The sequence below is a fragment of the Myotis davidii genome, unplaced genomic scaffold, assembly GCF_000327345.1.
Source record: "Myotis davidii unplaced genomic scaffold, ASM32734v1 scaffold631, whole genome shotgun sequence".
NCBI lineage: Eukaryota > Metazoa > Chordata > Mammalia > Chiroptera > Vespertilionidae > Myotis > Myotis davidii.
Genome location: NW_006282600.1, coordinates 585,488 through 604,551, shown reverse-complemented (window position 1 = coordinate 604,551; position 19,064 = coordinate 585,488). Strand labels below are relative to the sequence as shown.

Here is a 19,064-nt window from a genome sequence, read left to right as displayed (position 1 = left end):
GAGAGAGTGAGAGAGAGAGAGAGAGAGAGATCATGTGAAAGAAACACATTGATTGGTTGCTTCCCTCTCGCCCTGACTGGGGCAGGGGATCCAACCTGCAATGGAGATATGTGCCCTTGGCCAAGAATCAAACCCATGACCCTTGGTCCACTGACCGACGCCCTAACCACTGCATAAATCAGCAAGGGCTAAATGAGGATTCTTGAATAGCAAATAACTAGTTATAGGTACAGTGCTGGGCATTTAATTATCCTACAGGATTGGAAGGGGAAAGACAATGATCAAGAATTAGGGTCTAGCCGAAACCTGTTTGGCTCAGTGGATAGAGCATCAGCCTGCGGACTGAGGGGTCCCAGGTTCGATTCCGGTCGGGGGCATGTGCCTGGGTTGCGGGCACATCCCCAGTGGGAGATGTGCAGGAGGCAGCTGATCGATGTTTCTAACTCTCTATCTCTCTCCCTTCCTCTCTGTAAAAAGCTAATAAAATATATTTTAAAAAAAAGAATTAGGGTCTAAATAAATCATTTTCATCAGGAAATTGTTTAGTGACCTATGAAACATTCAACCAAGGAATCTGGAATCAAGCACTCACAGCCCAGCTGTGACTAATATTATTATTAACAACCCACCATTCAAAAAGCAGATCAAAATAATTAACACTCAACTTAATAAAAAAAAAAGGCCAAATTATTCCCATATGATTGCTTTTAAAGTAAGCAAGTTTTGTCAACTAGTTGAGTACTTAGTTAAAAATGAAAGTTGACAAGTTAGATTGAGTGGAGGTGGGAGGTCAGGTTTCTCAGACCAGTACATATGAAAATAAAATTTCAAAGTCAAGTGTCTTTTTAGCAAATGCTTTAAAACAAAAACAGAAGAGCTCCTCACAACCCACCCACATTGCTCCAAAAATAAATTGTTGTCCTGAGAATAAATGATATGCAATCTGAGGTTTTTGCTCACCTCAGCAGCCGCAGCAGCAAAATCTGTCCCCAAAATTTTCTGGTAAAGTCAACAATCAGTTTTGTCTTTGACTGTCAACCCAAAACAAAACATGGTTGGAAGGGAGGAAGGAGGTAGTTATTTTGCAAGAGATGGTTAAGAGTTCCGGGATTGTTTTATTTTGAGGGGGGGTGAGCAATTTTCTAGAGAACCACTTGAAATTTTAAAAAGCAAACAACTGGATGTGGAACATTGGGAAAGCTTATCATTTTGGCTAATCTGCTTCAACTGACAATTCCCATACCTATAGAAGTTCTTCAGTATTTCTATAGATTAGGGATTATTTTTTTTCCTACCTTCATTGTTCCAGAGGGACAGTTCCATCATCTCTACATTTCAACCTGGATCAAATTTTCAGGCTCACAAGAGATGCTTTAAATGCTCCAATTGTGTAACAAGCCTTTTTTCTCCTTGGATGTTCTTCAGCCCCTCGAAGCCACTGACAGATTTAACTAATTTCCCTTTCAAGGATTGAATGATCACTAGCTCAGTAACTATTTGAGAACCTAGATCTACATTCAGAAAAATTCCATAGACTTGCTAACCAAAGAGATGTTCTTTTAAGACTGTAGCTCTTGGGACTGGGGGTGAGGAGGGGAGCTAGAAGCAAAAAGGAAGTTTCAATTACTTTGTGAAGTGAGGCAGAAAAATTACACGAGATCCAAGCAAACTTTATTAGCTATGACAAGCAGTCCTTAATGCTTTTGTTTCATTAGTGCTCTGAAACCTTTGCTAAAATATTTGAAAAATTCATTAAACCAAGTCATCCCATTATAATTGCTGTGTGTCTGGATATGTGTATGTGTATACTCACATATGAAATTAATTTTAGGCAAATTTCTATTCAATGTGTTTTATGAGCACCATTAGGAAATTAAGAAAAGTCTTAAGCCTTTTTCCTGTTCAAATATAAAGGTAATTGGGAACTATGACAAATTTAAAAACTGTTAATTAAAAACTTACTTTAATTCTTGACTTCTATGCCTAGACTAGCCTCAGTATCTCTTCTCTTAGAGTCTGTCAAAACCACTGAACACACAAAACAGGAGAATATAACTACAAATTGCTAAGAAACAACTTGTATTCAGTTACATTCCTAAAGCAAATATGCAAAGACACATATATTACCACAAACTCTTGTGTTTTATTAAACCACTCTTGTCTTTTGAGAAAATGCAGCAGCCTCCATGCCTCAATGCTGAAATATACTGTTTTGTTATCTAAACAAACTTATCAAATGAAAGCCCGCAGCCATCAGTTCCAAATATAAATAAAGCCACCTTTATACATGAAGCTTGTCCTTAATGAGCATACCATTTCTTTGACAGAAAAAAAAATATCTTTGAGTTGATTTCTCTTTTCCAAATTGGTTAATACAAATATAATAAACCTTAGGTCATTATGCCTCTTACTATGTTTCTCAAAGGGAGAGGCAATTAACTTATCCAACAGAAACTGAGGCCCCCAAGATAAGCAATTTAATTTCCAGAACATTCTAAAAGTCATTCTAAAATTGAGCCAGGGCTGCAGGTGATTTCATAGAAATGAGTACTGTTCCTACCATAAATGAACACATTCATTCCTTCAACACCCTGCCCAAACACCAAGCCACTCCATCAGCCCTGGCTCAACAGTTTGAAAGAACTTATAGGAAATCCAAATTTTGCTTTCGAATTCCAGAAAGTTTTTGTTTGGCAAGGCAGCCCCAAGGGTATAAATTAAGGGTAATCATAACATGCTGGTGTCCATTTTCCAGAAAGAAATCTCCTGACCACCTCCAAAGCTTAACACTTTCTAGAATTGTCTACAACTACCTTCAGCCCATCAGCTTCAGGTTTCTTCCCAACACTACACCTCAGATGTTCAGAGAAAACACCAGAAAATATAGTTTCTGGTTCAATAAGAACATTCATTGACTTAGCACCTTCAGAATTCTTCCAGGTTTTAACATTTTCTGGAAATGATTAAAAATCAAGACTCTTGGCATAAAGGGGAATGTGTTCTCTCTCTCTCTCCTTCTTCCCTCTCTCTTCTTCTTCCTCAGTTATAACAGTTTTTTCTAAATGCCAAAATATAGTAAAAGATTTTTACTCCATTGCCCCATGTTAGAGAAAAACAACTATGGTCTCCATTTACTCATAAAGAAACCAGTATCCCTTCATCTTTCCTGAAGAAGACTGTATTATTTTAAAATCCTTGTTGCTTTTTTATTAACCAATGTCACCCCAATAAATTCAATTTTTAAAAATCCTGGTTGCTGACAGTTATATTTAAAAAGTTAGATACTTTGCATCTCCTACAATATTTCTCTGACCCTCTTTTTTACAAGGATTAACTGTATTTTAAAACTTCTCAAGAAACACAGAACCCAATTCTAGGAAAATGAGTTATTACTTAAAGGTCACAGACACCAAGATATGTGTCACTTATTGTCCTAATATAGAGTTTGTCTTCTGGACTGCTAAAAAGTCTTTATAAAAATTAAAAGTAAAAGGAATTGTAAAAACAACAACCTTGATTCCTAGTTGTATCATAACTAAATAGGGCTTGAGGGTTGGAACAGGTAAAATTCAAAGCTTAACATGAAGCCAATTTTCACTGGTGGGGTTAATATTTATTACAAACACTCATATCTAGATTGCTCAGTAGGGAAATTCCTCTTAGAAGAAATGTGTGCCAGCTCCAAAAAGAGGAGCCTCTCAAATTCCCTCCTTTTTTCCTCTAGCCCACTGTGTGCTCTTAGAAAAGTCTACTTGTCTTGAAAGTAGAATGAAATGATAATTTCCCACTCCCCAACCCACGACTCAGAGGTTAAGCTCAACTAACACTCATAATTGCCGAACTGGAAGTTTTGCAAAACTCTTTGATAGGGTCTCTGGTACAAATTAGGAGCATTTTAGGCGTTTACTTAAGAGCAAGCACATGTCTTCCAAACTGCTGCACTTCCTGCTTATCACTTTTTGAAATTTGCTGGGATATTTTAGATAGCAAGCTTTGAAAGCGCAAAGCAATTGTCAATACTGTCCTTAATGTGTTGCTTTTCATATCCTATTATTGGACAACATTAAAACCAAATGACTCTTATAGGTTTCACTTTTGAATTTTTACCAACACCAGAGGGATGTGAACATGTCCTATGTCTCAAAATGCCTTGAACTCTTTGAGTATCCCCATTAACATTTTACTGGCACTTTTCATACTTCTACACCAGACCCACTGTTAGCGCAATCAAAGGAATTTGAGATAGAATCTCTACACTCCCATTTATGTTCTGACTACAACAGGCATGTCCTGGATTGCAAGGAAAAACATTCCTTCCTAGATGTTCATCCTCAGATAAGGAAAAAAGAGCTAAAAAAAAATCAATGCAGCTACCTGGAGTACTGATTTCTAGAGCATCAGTAGGAAAGAATAAACATAACTATGTCCTCTAAGCATCATGTTGTTTTCTCCCGGATAGGACCAGATTCACAAGATAAGAAACAAAAGGTAGAGAGAAAAGCATACATTTCTAATTAATACACCAAATGGGATATAACCAGAACACCCAGAATTTATTCTGACATCAGCTTTACATGCTATTTTTAAAATTATTCTACAGTTATATATTTTTTTAAAAGCACAGAAGTATAAATGAGCTCAATTAGTTAACTATGACAGGTATGTGTCAAAAAGCTAGGGTAATTTAATCCTCAATATCAGTGCATGAGTTCATTATTCAGTGAACAGTGAGTGTCTACCATGTGGCAGCAGGCATTGGGCTTGGAGCTGGGGTTACAAAGACTCTGCCTTGAGAAAAGCTTCTAGTTGGGGTTCCCCACTAGAACTGGGCTCAGAGGCAAAGGATAAGTGATCATCTGACAAAATGAGGCTGAACTTTAGACATCAGAAAGGGAGTTCACATATAGGTTTTCTAGGGTCCCACTTTAGAGTCTATAGAACAGGAATGGTGTGCAGAGTACACTCATCTTCAAGTTTACTTGACTCTTAAATAGTTAATGACATATCAAAGTAATAAGGGGAAATGGGCAAAAATCAGGAAGGTCACTGGTAGACAAGTGACCAGCCAAGTGACTGCTTTTATTACAAGGAAATGATGGTAGACTGGGCCCTAGCCACATCAATCTGTACAGAAATCAAATTAGTGGTTGCCTAGGGCTGTTAGACAGATGAAGGGAGAATGATTGCTAAAAGGTACAGTTTCTTCTTCTTAGGGTAAAAACAATGTTCTAAAACAGATGATGGTGATAGTTGCACAACTCTGTGAATATACTGAAAACCACTGGAATGTACACTTTCACAAGGTGAGTTTTATAGTATATGACTTTTAGCTCTACAAATCTGGGGGGAAATTACACCAATCCATGATACTGCTGTGGCTGCAAGTGTTTGGCATCACATGGAAGGGTCAGAGAAACCAAAACAAACATTCCCTGCCCACCCCCCCTCCATAGCCACCAAAGAAAAAAAGCAACCCTACTCTTTATACAATAGGGCAATTCATCTGTGCCTAGAATACCATATGCTATTCTAAATCTCATGAACACTACCAAGAGACTTTCTGGAAAAAGGTAGCAAATAAATGAAAGGAACAGGAAGGTAGAAGCCCAGTGAGAGAAACAGACTAACGGGGGAAAGTAGATGAAGGAAAGAAAAGGGAAATCTGTGAAGTCACGAAGAGTATGGCAAGGGTGAACCTAGAATTTCTGATTATGGAAACCTTCAAAAGCTTAAAAGTATCTAATTGGGAGAGTGGGAGAAAGGGGCAAAAAAACCTACAGTCTGTTACACATGTTGAGAGGAAACAAGGCCTAGTGAGACAATCTGACTCTATGACCTTGAGAATAAATCAGTGACCCTTCTTGGGCTTCCACTTCCAGTCTTCAAACACAATGTGATTCCTAATTATACTCAAATCCTCTCTCATTAATCAAGGGGAGACCTTAAAGAGCCAGAAGCTCCTAGAAGGGCTATCATGTTCCACTGCAAGTTCACTATACAGAAATTTACTAATAAAGTCATTCAACAGGTATGTAGATGACATAAATTTCATATGAGATATCAAAACCCTCCAAGTTTCCATGGGGTTTTAAGACCTTGAAAAAACCTTTGTCAAACCTTGTTGGCATAGGATGTAAAAACTCGCCAGAAAGCTTCTGGTTTGTTATGAAATTGTTGCAGCCTATTATGAGACTGTATTTTTTTTTGCTGCCTGGTTGGCCAATATATTCTAAAACAAGTAATATAAACACTTCCATCACCACATGCTGCATAATAAAGCATCTTCAAAGCTTCTGACCATTTCAGACCTCAATTTGTAAATATCATCTATCATGCATGACAAAGTATCTCACAGGATTAATGCAATTAGTGAAATCCTGCCAACATTTGTGTATTGTGGGATTACAGAAACTGAACTACACACCCCTGGTATGTGTATATGTAGTAGTCTACAGCCTTTTGATTTCTTAATGTGTCCCCAAGAAAATAATTCTAATGGAAACAATTCACTGTAAAATTCTCCCCAATTACCAAAAGAAACATAACAACACGATGGATAAAGGGATATTTAAGATTTACACCAAAGGGTAGTATATGGAAAATATAAAATATCTGTCTCGTCTACTGTAATGTAATCATATTTTCAAAAACAATCTATTCATAATCCTGGAATAAATCACATTTTTAAGGTAAAAGCCACAAACACTAAAAAACAAACAACAAAAAGAAAATGAAAAGTTTAATAGGAAACCACTTTACAACTGAGACAATTTCCATTTCTTAAAAATATTAAACTGGAGATATTACAAGTAGTTATACATTCTTGAAAATGGCCCACTTGTACTTTGGAATACCACAGCCTTTGGCCATCTAGCAATCAAATTCTCCAACTCTGTTCAAGGGAGCGAAGCCTCCCGGCTTTCTTTTTCTATCCAGTCACTGAAAAGCAGGCTTTTAAAAAATAAAACAAAATAGAACAAGAAATGCTAACCAAGGAAAGCAAGTAGTGGCTCTAACTGGTGCAACTATTAAAAATAAGCACCTAGATTGGAACTTTCCTTCATATTGTCCATTTGTACGGTCCTTAAAATATTTTATTGGTCCAGATACTGATCTAATCCCCTCCATAGCTGCAGAATCACATAGCTGCAGAATCACAAAAGTACACTAGGGGATTATGCCGTAGGGTTTGCAACAGTAAAATCTCATTTAGGAAGGGAGAGAAGAATGTAACATGAAATAAGACAGAGAGAAATGGCCTCTCTTCAAATTTCCCAACAGAGCTTTGAGAGCTGTCCTATAGCCAAGTCTCCCCAGGGTTCTCCTAATCCTCAGCAGCCACTGAAGAAGAGCCAGGATGAAACTTTTTTCTGAACAAAGAGAACTGAAAAGGGCCAAGTCTCAAAGTCAGAGGCTCCCAGCTCACCACTGGCTCAAAGCCAAGGAGCAGCCCTATGCTCAGGCCAATGGCCCTGCAGCTGAAGGACAGACAGCAGGCTGGGGAGGGGTGGATGGGCAGGGAGAAGCTACAAATCTGACCACCAAGCTCTCTCCTGCTACCCAGAAAAACCTCCCCAGGGCAACAAGGCTGCCCACTCCAGCCCCAGTCCTTGCCAATGGCATTTCACATTCACCAGACTTCTGGCAATGAAATCCCCGTTTCGGCCATGATTGCCCAGGCATGTGTTGGGCACGGTGTGCACGTGTGCAGCTTCAACTGACATAAGCATTCCTACCCCCATGATGGAATCCAACACAAATATCTTCGCAGAAGCAGACATCAAGGCTCAATGTTCTCTCAGTGACAAATTATTTAACATGTTGGTAGCTCAGGGTTTCCCCAGCTGTAAAACAGAATCAGTCCACCCACTGCACTGGATTACTGAAAGGAGGCATAGAGAGGGCAACAAAGCATTTTGTGAAAATAAAGTGTGACCCATACTGCCTCGGCACTCTACACACTTGGTTTACAGCGTGTCCACTTGCACTTTCAAGCTTGTTCTCTGGAAGTGTTTGCTTTGGGCCTGTCTCCTCAAGTAGCTGTGGGGAGGGGGCTGCTCACCATTGCTTTTGCCTGCCCCTCAACAGGACATTGACTGGTAAGCCCTGGGCAGAAGCTTAATGCCTGGAGCCTGTAGGGACACAGACCACAGCGAGGATGCTTTTTCGGGAGTACTTGCAACCTGAAAGTAACTGGACCAGTTGGGCAGCTCAGTGTTTTATTCTGCTTTCTTTTCACTCATAGATCTGTGTCTTGTAGACTCCTGCCTTCTATCCCATCCCAGATTTTCCGTTTCTCTTGAAAAGCTGCTGGTTTCTTTACTAGCATGAGCACCTACGTTCAGGGTCCTGGAGACACAAAGGATGGGAGGCTTTAAGAAAATAGAAAGGAAAACATATCCAAGGAAGCTAATCTACACCAGGACTTCTCCAACTGTAAGGTTGTGTTGGAGAAGGAACAAGAGAGAACTTCAAGGGTGTCAGAAGCCCTGGAGCCCAGAGCCCAAGACCTCCCAACATCTGTTGTCAGTGAGGGCACAGCAATCTTTTTAATACAGTTTCCTCTCCTACATCAGCACCAAAATTATTTTTCTAGCCCCCAGGTCTACTCAACACCCCTGCTACATAACCTCATCTCCCATTCCTATCCAAATTATTGCCTCATTACATTGTTACATATTGCTTATTTTCCTTGGCAACAGGGTTGAACTAAGAATTTAAATTTTAAGAGGAATTCTATCTACTTCCTGTCTTCATTGCCCTCTCATTAACACCACCTATCAGTTGAATCTTTAAAAAATATTTATGATGCTAATATTGACAGTTAGTAACATGCATTGAGCACTGGCTATGTGTCAGGTACCAGGGGAAGTACTGTATTGTCTATATTAGCTCCTTTGATCTTCACAACTCAGTAAGGTAGGTACAAAACTATTATTTTACCCCCTTTTACATATATGAACACTAGAGCAGAGTCACTAAGGAACCTGTCAAAGATCAGAGCTAATAAGTGGTAGTAAGGCTCCAGTGCCTACAATACTATTTTAATCCTAAATAATAAGAGAGGGATATGCTAATTAGCCCAGATATGCTAATTAGTCATGACCAGTATGCAAATTGACCATCACTCCAACACAATAAGAGAGGGATATACTAATTAGCCCTGATATACTAATTAGTCACAACCAGCATGCAAATTGACCATCACTCCAACACACAAAATGGCTGCCCAGGCATCAATCAGGCTGGCAGGGAGTGGTTAGGGAGTGATCCGCCTGGCAGGCAGAAGCAGTTATGGGCAATCAGGCAGGCGAGCAGTTGGGAGCCAGCAGTCCTGGATTGTGAGAGGGATGTCCCAGATTGGAGAGGTTGCAGGCTTGGCTGAGGGACACACACACATACACCCATGCATGAATTTTGTGCACCGGGCCTCTAGTATTTTAATAAGATATCATGCACATACTATACAATTCACCCATTTAAAGTGCACCATACAATAGTTTTAGTATATTTTGAGTTGTGCAACCATCACTACAATCAATATTAGAATTAGAATATTTTCATAATCCCATACCTTAGTCATCACTCCCTAAGTCCTAGGCAGCTGCTGATCCTACTCTTTCTCTCTGTATTTGTCCGTTTTGGATATTTCTTGGAATTGGAATAATACAAGTTGTAGTTCCAGAGCCTATACTCTTAATTACTACCTGATACTGAGGAAGAGGACAGTGTCCATTGATAAATCTCAAACACCTGTTATTTCCCCAAGCCAAAGTCAGATTACCAACAACTTCCCTTTGAAACATGAGACATCCTGCAACATGCTTTTTTGTTGGCTGGAGATGAGATTTAGCAAGGGGTTGCTGGAACCTTCGGGGAGTTATTAGGACACAGTATAGCCAAAGAAAATGAGCACACCCACCGGAGTAAAAAATATTTGTGTTCACTTTACCCGCTGTTGATGAGAATGTAAAATGGTGCAGCCATGAAAGAAAACAGTTGGGCAGTTCCTCAAAAAGTTAAACATAGGCCCTAAGCCAGTTTGGCTCAGTGGATAGAGCATTGGCCTGAGGACTAAAGGATCCTGGGTTCAATTCCGGTCAAGGGCACATCCCCGGGTTGCAGGCTCAGTCCCCAATAGGGGGCATGCAGGAGGCAGCCGATCGATCATTCTTAGTCATCATTGATGTTTCTATCCCTCTTTACCTCTCCCTTCCTCTCTGAAATCAACTTTTTAAAAAAGTTAAACAGCATTACCATATGACCCAGCAACTCCATTCATTGTACATTTTTTTTCAAGAAAATTGAAAACAGGTGTTGAGACAAAAATGTGTACAGGAATGTTCATAGCAGTACTATTCACAATAGCCAAAACATGGAAACAACCCAAATGACCATTGAATGACGAACAGATAAAATATATGGTATGTCCATGCAATGGAATATTATTCAGCCATAAAAAGTGCCAATATATGCAACAATGGAAAAGAACATTGAAAATATTATAAATGAAAGAAGCCAAACAAAAGGTTCGATATTATGATTCCACTTACATTAAATATCAAAAATGGGCCAAATCCAGAGACAGAAAGCAGATCAGTGCTCACCAAGGACTGGGAAGGGGGGTATGAGAAGTGGTCATTTAATGGTATAAGATTTAACTTTTATGAGGATGAAAAAGTTCTACCACTAGGGTGCCGATGATTGCACAATATTGTAAATGTACTAAATAGCACTGAAGTATACACTTTAAAATGGTTAAAATGGCGAAATTTCTGTTATGTGAAATTCACCTCAATAAAAAATGAAGCAAAAGTTTTAAAAAAAAATTTTCTGGGTTCAAATTGCATGCAAGTGACTCAGAGAAGTTTCAAGTGGAAAATGGGGGAGGAGGAACTAATTTTACAATGTCTTGCAAGGATTAAAGAATAAAAACATGAAAATCAGAACTGGTGCATAGTACGTTCTCGGGTAAGAGAAGCAATCAGTAAGCCAAGGATTTAAATCACTGCCCTCACTCTCTAAACCAGGGTTGGGAAACGTCTGGCCCACAAGGCCCACAAAATCATTTGGTCTGGCCTGCCAAGGCATTAGGGGTGAGTTAATTAAATGTTTGACCAAATATAGCAGGCTAATTTTTAAGTTGATAATTTTGTATGGCCTGAGAATGATGTTATAAATACCCAAATGGCCCTTGGCAGAAAAAAGGTTCCCTACCCCAGCTCTAAGCAAAGATACCAACTCCTATTCTCCACCTGAACCAGTGAAGTTTCTATATACAACAGAGTGGTTCTAAATAGCAAATGATAGAGAAATTTGGGGCTCCATAAAATTGGACTGCTTTGACCTAGAGATGAGAGTCCTGAATCTTCTTTACAAAACCTTTTTAAAATGCAAGCAACCCTTTGTAATACTTTAAGCAATAAAAAAATAAAATGCAAGCAAAAACCATTCCCAATCACACCTAGAATAAATGTGATATAGCTCTTGGATGGCATATCAGTCAATCTAAAGAAAAACCTAAAGCTTTCAAAAAAATATTAATAGTGCCACTCTGAGTCCCCAGCATCTTCAGTGGGGGATGGGAGGATTATAGGAAATAATACACAGAGAGCAGAGCATTTCAATTTTGTGAAGAATTCCTCCTTCCACAATGAAAATAAGGTATTTATTTCCTAGAACAGAAGGGCAGCATTTTGTTGTTATTGGAGCACTTGTCTGTATATTTATATGCAATGTGAATATCTATTTTTGAAAATAATTTCCTCTCTAAGGTGTTGTTTTCCCTTTGAAACCAGTCTTTAACATGATTGGGGGGGGGAGGGGGACCTCATAGACACAGACAACAAACAGTGTGGTGATTACTAGAGGAAAAGGGGGGTGGGAGAGGTAGCGGAAGGTACAATGAGGAGAAATGGTGACTGAATTAGACTTGACTTGGGGTAATGAACACAATACTATATACAAATGATGTGTTATAGAATTTTACACCTGAAACCTATATAATTTTACTAACCACTGTCACCCCAATAAATTCAATAAAAAATTTTTAATGTTTCCACAGCAAGGGAACTTTGTAATCCATAAGGGGAAATGTGCACAGAAAAGAGATGCAGACACAACTGAATACTATTAAGATCCAAGGCCAGAGACTGGAAAGAAGACCTGCTTCAAATATGCTTTTAATTGCTCTATGAAGACAGTCCACCTGATGGCTCAAACATGCAGCCAACCCTGGTTAGACTGGCTCTAGGGAAGCTTTCTCACCGCTCAGCCCTGATCAATGCTTCATCCATACCAGCAATACTGAATAAGCAGTAAATCTTAAAACAACCTAAATCTGAAACAACCTAAAACCAGAAGTTAACTCTTTGCATGCTAACTTGCCCTCCCAAGCAACACAAAAGACCCTTGGTGGAAGCACAGACTATTGATAAGAGCCTTGGTCCATTTGCTCTCAATGGCAGCACTTCTGAGTAGCACATACAGAGCAGGCCATATGTGAGCAGCTACTACATGGATAAAAGGAACCTGCACTCCAGAATGCAACTTAGGATATTAATTATAGTCTATGCTATAACACTTATTTTGAAAATTTGAATTTGTTCCAATGTGACGGATGTATTAGGAAACAATTTGAGCATAATGTGAATCTCATGTTTGCTTACTTGTGATTTCATCAAGAAACACTGGGTAAAATAAAAAAACTGCACTAGCTGAAACAAACCCTGTAAGAACACACAAAACATACAAACATCAAGCATCCACCAGCTCCCTCAGTTCATTGTGTTAAGAGTCACATCCATTCACATTTAGTATTAACAATTTTCCATCTGATTTCAGATTACCTTCCTTCTACCACTTCACAACTCACAAGCTGCCATCATTATATGCCCATGTCCACAAGCAAACTACAGGTGGTTTTAAAGGTTAAATGCCATATTTATTGTAATATTTATTTCTTAACCACTTAGCATGTACAAAACCGTGCTACTGGTTTTTTTATTAGGTTCCTTAATTTTTCAATGTGCCACTGGCAAAGATTTTTGCTGAAGTGATCTAACCCCAATTTTCCCATAAGGCCTGTGGTTTCACTTCATGATTTGGCATAGCACAGGGATTTTTTTTAGGAAAGAGTATATTGTGTAATAGAACTGACTATACTTTCCTTCAATGTTTGTATATTCAATAAGTTAACTAGCTTCTGCACACCTAGTAGAGTAGATCACTATCTGCCCTTTCACCAGAAACCTGTTAATAAAAGTGAATCCTTCAGCATGCCCAGGGGAACATATACCAGCATGATCTGTCTTAAAATCTACATATTTAAGTGGAATATGTACCAGAACCAAAACGTCCAGGTTCTAGTTAGAAAAGACCAAAATACTTTTTTCACAGGATAAAAAAATATGAATAATAAGACAACAAGCTCAATTAGAAATGGGGAAATAGCCCTGGCTGATGTGGCTCAGGAGATTGGGCATTGATTGACCTGTGCACCAGGAAGTTGTTGGTTCAATTCCCAGTTAAAGGCACATGTCCAGGAAGGAAGCCATCAATGTTGCACTCTCATATGGATGTTTCTCTCTCCCTCTCCCTCTCCCTCTCTCTCTATAAAAAAAAAAAAATCAACAAAATATTCTTTAAAAAAAATAAAAATGGGGGAAAGACCTAAGCAGAAATCTCATCAAAGAAAATATAAAGATGGGCCTGGCCAGTTTGGCTCAGCGGCTAGAGTGTCAGCCCACAGACTGAAGGGTTCTGGGTTTGATTCCAGGCAAAGAGCTCAAACCTCGAAACTCGGTTGCAGGCTTGATCCCTGGCCCTGGTCAGTGTGCATGCGGGAGGTAGCCAATCAATGTGTCTCTCATATCAATGTTTCTCTCTCTTTGTTTCTCTCCCTCCCTTCTACTCTCCCTAAAAATCAATGGAATAATATCCTCGGGTGAGGATTAACAACAACAAAAAAGAAAATGTAAAGATGGCAAAAAAAAAAAAACATGAAAGAATGATCCATATCATATGTCACTGGGAAATGCAAATTAAAACAATTATGTGGCTCAGTTGCTGGGTGTCATCCCATGCACCAAAAGGTTACAGGTTTGATTCCTGGAAAGGGCATCATCACATGCAGGCTCCATCCCCTGCAGGAGGCATGTAGGAGGCAGCTGTTCTATGTTGCACTCTCTCTCTCCCTTCATCTCTCTCTAAAAATCAATTTTAAAATCTTTAAAGTATCTTTTTAAAAAAAAAACAAAACTGTGAGATACCACTACACATCTATTAAAATGCCCAAAATGCCAAACACTGACATGACCAAAATCTGGTGAGAATGTGGAAGAAGAGGAATTCTCATTCACTCATGGTGGAAATGCAAATTGGCACAACCACTTTGGAAGACAGTTTGGAAGTTTCTTACAAAACTAAATATACTCATGCTTCTTGGTATTTATCCAAATGAGCTGAAAACATCCTATATAATAAAGAGGTAATATGCAAATTGACCCTCACTCCATCACGCCATCACAAGATGGCTGCACCCACATTAACAAGCAATCGGCAGGGACCTGAGTCTGCGTGGCGCTGGGCCAGGGCAGGGGACCTGAGGCTGCAACCCCCACCCAGTAGGGCTTGACGGGGGACCTCAGGCCACACCACCCACCCCAGCACCGGGCCAGGGGACCTGAAGCTGCGCCCCCCCTGCCCAGCGGGGGGGCTTGATGGGGGACCTGAGGTTGCGCCCTCCACTCGGTGGGGATGCCCACAGTGGAGGCGGGGTTCCCATAACGAGCTGTAATAAGCGATCAGCAGGGACCTGAGGATGTGTGGCACCGGGCCGGGGGAACCTGAGGATGTGCCCCCCGCCCAGTGGGGCTTGACGGGGGACCTCAGGCAGTGCCTCTTGCTTGTAAGGCTTGACAGGTGCCAGCTGGGGACATGACGCTGTTATTGTTTATTTATTAATAAATTTATATATTATTTTCATATACATGTTACTAATTTTCTTTCATCTCTGACACTTGTATTATAGAAAGAGGGCAAATAGCAATATTAAAATATTCCCTCTAATTAATTCCCTTTTAATGTGCATGAATTTTGTGCACCAGGCCACTGGTCTCCACATAAAAACTGCACACTGGTATTTATTTACAGAACCTGGAAGCAGCCAATCTGTCCTTCAGTAGGTGAATGGATACACTATGGTACATCCAGATAATGGAATATTATTCAGTGCTAAAAAGAAATGAACTATCAAACCACAAAAGACATGGAGGAATGTTGAATGCATATTACTAAGTAAAAGAAGCCAAACTGAAAAGGTTACATACTGTATGATTCCAACTACATACATTCTGGAAAAGGCAAAACTATGGTGACAGTAAAAACATCAGTAGTTGCCAAGGGTTGGGGGGGATGGGAGGAATGTATAGTTGGAGTAAAGATTTTTAGGGCAGTAAAACTATTCTGTGATACTACAGTGGTGGATACATGCAATTATATAGTTATCAAAACCCCCAGAATGTATACCACCAAGAGTGAATCTTAATGCAATGATGGACATTAGGTGATAATGATGTGTCAATATAGGTTCAGGAACAGTAACAAATGTGCCACTCTGGGGCAGGATGCTGACAATGGGGGATATTGTGCATGTGCGGGGAGGCAGGAAGCATATGGAAACTCTCTGTACTTTCTGATCAAATTTGCAGTGAACCTAAAATTGCTCTAAAAATAGTCTATTATAACATATTAAGGGTAGTTCTTAATAAGTCTAAAAGCCCTTTCAAAAACATTTATGCTTATTATTGTGACAAAGCAAGATGAGAATATTCTAAGGAGAAACAAAAATTCACAAAGAATCACACTTTAATGTGTCCAAATGAAACTACTACCCAGAGCAAATGGCCATGTGCAAGATAAAAGTTGTAAAGCCCTAACTAATTGTGATAGTTTTACTCCTTTCGAATAAAAAGGAGCCATACAATCTTTTTTCTATTTTTTCCTGAAAGGAACAGTGTTATCAATTTTTCAATGTTAATAAGACTCAAGGATCTCTGTCAAACAAAGCCATGTCCTTCAGCTAAAGATGGCAGTAAAGCCATACCCTGTTGTTAAATCTGCAGTCAATTCAAGTCATTTCTTTCTTTTAAAAAGTTTTTTATGAGGATTTCAAAGTTCAAACTTTGAAAGAAAAAAAAGAGTAAGGAGAGGAGATGAGAGGAACTTAAGGGTTGCTATAAATGTCTCAGTCTTCAGTTGGAAAGGTTACTTAAGGATGCACAATTACCTGAGTAGGAGTGAGAGCCCAAGCCAAGCACAGGCTCTGGGCATTGTCTTTGGCACATGGAAAGCATTTCCGGAAAGCTTCAGACCTCGGGCTATCGAACTACATGAACTACACGTACAAACAGGGACCTTAAAAGGTCAGGTATCACTTACCAAGGCTGTCAAAGACCTTAAGAGTAACCAGGAGCCTTAAGAAGCTACCAGTAAAGATGTCAGATCCCAAGCACATTCATCCCCACAGTCCTGCTAATCTTACTAGCCAGCATTCCCCTTTCTGTCCCACTACCCACTCCCAACAAAACAAAAAGAATAACTGTGCTACTTGTCAAGCTGAACTCAGCTTGAAAACTAAGGCCCTCTCTGCATAGCCTCTAACCCTGCTGGGAAGCACTGCCCTTCAGGATCTCTGTAGAAGCCTTTTGGATTCAAAGAGGCCACAGATCAGAGCCAGAGAACCCCCAGCCCGGACTCACAATAATAGCACATTTATTTGCATAAAGATAATAAAATACATCTTAATACAAGTAAATGATGCCTCCAAGAGCTTAGTATTACCTCCTTACCATTTCCCTGCACCTTTCCAACTTGTGGGTGAATAAAGTAAATGTATTTTTGTGCCACACAGCTTCTGCCTCACAGGAACATATCCATTTTGACTTTGTAGTATAGCATTTAGTTCAAGGACTCAGTATTTCTTGCAAGCTGGGTGACTTAGAGTAACATTTGCAAATCAGTTTTTATGGGGTGGCAGGTGGAGGGGGGAGAAGCATAAAAATGTTTGTAATAGAGATTGTCTTAGTAGAAATATCAGAAACACTAAAGAATTCAATTGTTAATCAAGAGCAGTTAAAAGATTAGGCTCATTCATTTGGTTTTGATTTTTACTTACAGGTATTCAGAATCAGAACAGAAGTAATTGTCTTAATGGCAACGTCTCTCTTTCATATGGTGCTTTTTTTTTTTTGACTGGCCTACATTTTATGGAGATTCTACTGTGAGTGTGCTTAATATGCACATCTATTTCATACACATCATCTCACTGAATATTCACACACAAGCCCTGAAATGGGAACATGACAACCCAGGAAAACGAGGTTCTAAGAGCTTTCCTGACCAGACCAAGCTTGTACAGCTCATAGGTGGCCACATGCCGAGTCAAAACAGCTGTGACTGAGAAGCCTCTCTGAGAGTCACATGGCACCACATGGCACCGTTCTTCCCCTTCAGTGGAGCCTGTGGTTGATCCTGGCCTGCACAGAAGTGGGAGGCAGTGGGCTAGGATTTTAGACAACTTGCAGGACAGGAAGCTGTACAGAAAAAATTTATTGGAACTCTCTTGAATACATTTTAAAGTATAACTCAATATTTCCAAACAAGGTAGGCTGGAAGAGGGGAGGGACTCTGTCCCCTGGAGACAGATGTCTGGTCCCAGCCCCACCCCACCAGTGCTGCAGAAGTCAGTCTAGGCCAGTGATGGCGAACCTTTTGAGCTCGGCGTGTCAGCATTTTGAAAAACCCTAACTTAACTCTGATGCTGTGTCACATATAGAAATTTTTTGATATTTGCAACCATAGTAAAACAAAGATTTATATTTTTGATATTTATTTTATATATTTAAATGCCATTTAACAAAGAAAAATCAACCAAAAAAATGATTTCGTGTCATAGGTTTGCCATCGCTGGTCTAGGCTCATACCTTTAATTGTACAGGGCTGAGGGGCAAGGGCCAACCTTGACCATTGCTTTGCTCCTCCCTGACTCAGCTCAAAGTCAGGGCTCAGCCTCCCAGGCCTCTCACTGATGGGGTCCTAAAGAAAGGCTGCTGCCTGCACAGGCCAAAAATTAGGATGTCAAAGAGAAAAACAGCTAATAGGCCTTCCACACTTGGTCTCAAAAGGAAGGCAATGGCTGAGATATTGGGGCAGGTTGTAGGGGAGGAAGGCAACAAACAACTTACAATGGGCCTCCACCCTTCTCATCACTGGGGCCATGAGGATAATCCACTGGGCTGTGGATTGGTTTAGCAGACCCTGAGTGTACTCTGGTCCAAAGATAGGAGGGCCAGTTGGACACCGCTGCTGGGAACATTTCTCTGTGGCAGAGAACACATGCACAGGGGCAGGGCTCAGCCTGATGGAGACAGCATCTGAGCCCATTCAAGCTCTCAGAGATCAGCTTCTTCGGTAGAACAATATCACATGCATTGACTAACAAGCAACTGAGGGCCACTGCAGAACAGCTCCTGCCAATGAATACCCCTGGTGGGTCAGGAGGAAAGGGGCAGGCCTAGGTTTCCATGGCCAAGACTACCATACCAGTTAGGCTGGGAGAGGGACAGCATAGGTGGGTGAGGCCAGGTACTTGACTTGCCTAAGTAACAATACCTGAAGGGTTAAGTCAATCATGTTCCCAGCTTTAGTTTCTCAACAAGGAACCAGTACACCTCAGGGCAGGGTACAGATCATGGGATTAAAGGAGGTTGGTGGCCAGGCCCAAGTGAAAGGAGGAAAAGGGCCCATAATGCAACCTGAGAAACAGAAGCAAGTACCCCAGGAGGGGCCTGTCTGGACTTCCCCAGGCCCATCAGCATATGGTGCTTAAAGCCTCTTCACATGCTATTTTATTTTGTCTTCACCAGAAGCCCTGAAGGCATTGTCCCATTTTACAGTTACAGAAACTGAGGCTCAGTTTTGATCAGAAAAATAAAGATAAAAATCCTCTCTGCGGTACTTATGAGGTCAATACAAGATTCAATGAAATAAATACAGGAAATGCC

General features: G+C 40.1%; 1 protein-coding gene and 1 long non-coding RNA gene across 2 annotated transcripts in view; both read right to left on the bottom strand.

Annotated features, from left to right (window-relative positions):
- Nucleotides 1-19,064, bottom strand: part of GPC4 (glypican 4) — a 119,856-nt gene that overhangs the window by 75,868 nt on the left and 24,924 nt on the right. The gene's annotated exons all lie outside the window — the stretch shown is intronic.
- On the bottom strand, nucleotides 371-18,912 carry LOC107182245. Its single transcript, XR_001512966.1, has 3 exons — nucleotides 18,526-18,912; nucleotides 9,587-9,589; nucleotides 371-382 (listed from the first exon to the last, which is right to left on the bottom strand). It is a non-coding gene; the product is annotated as an uncharacterized LOC107182245 (long non-coding RNA).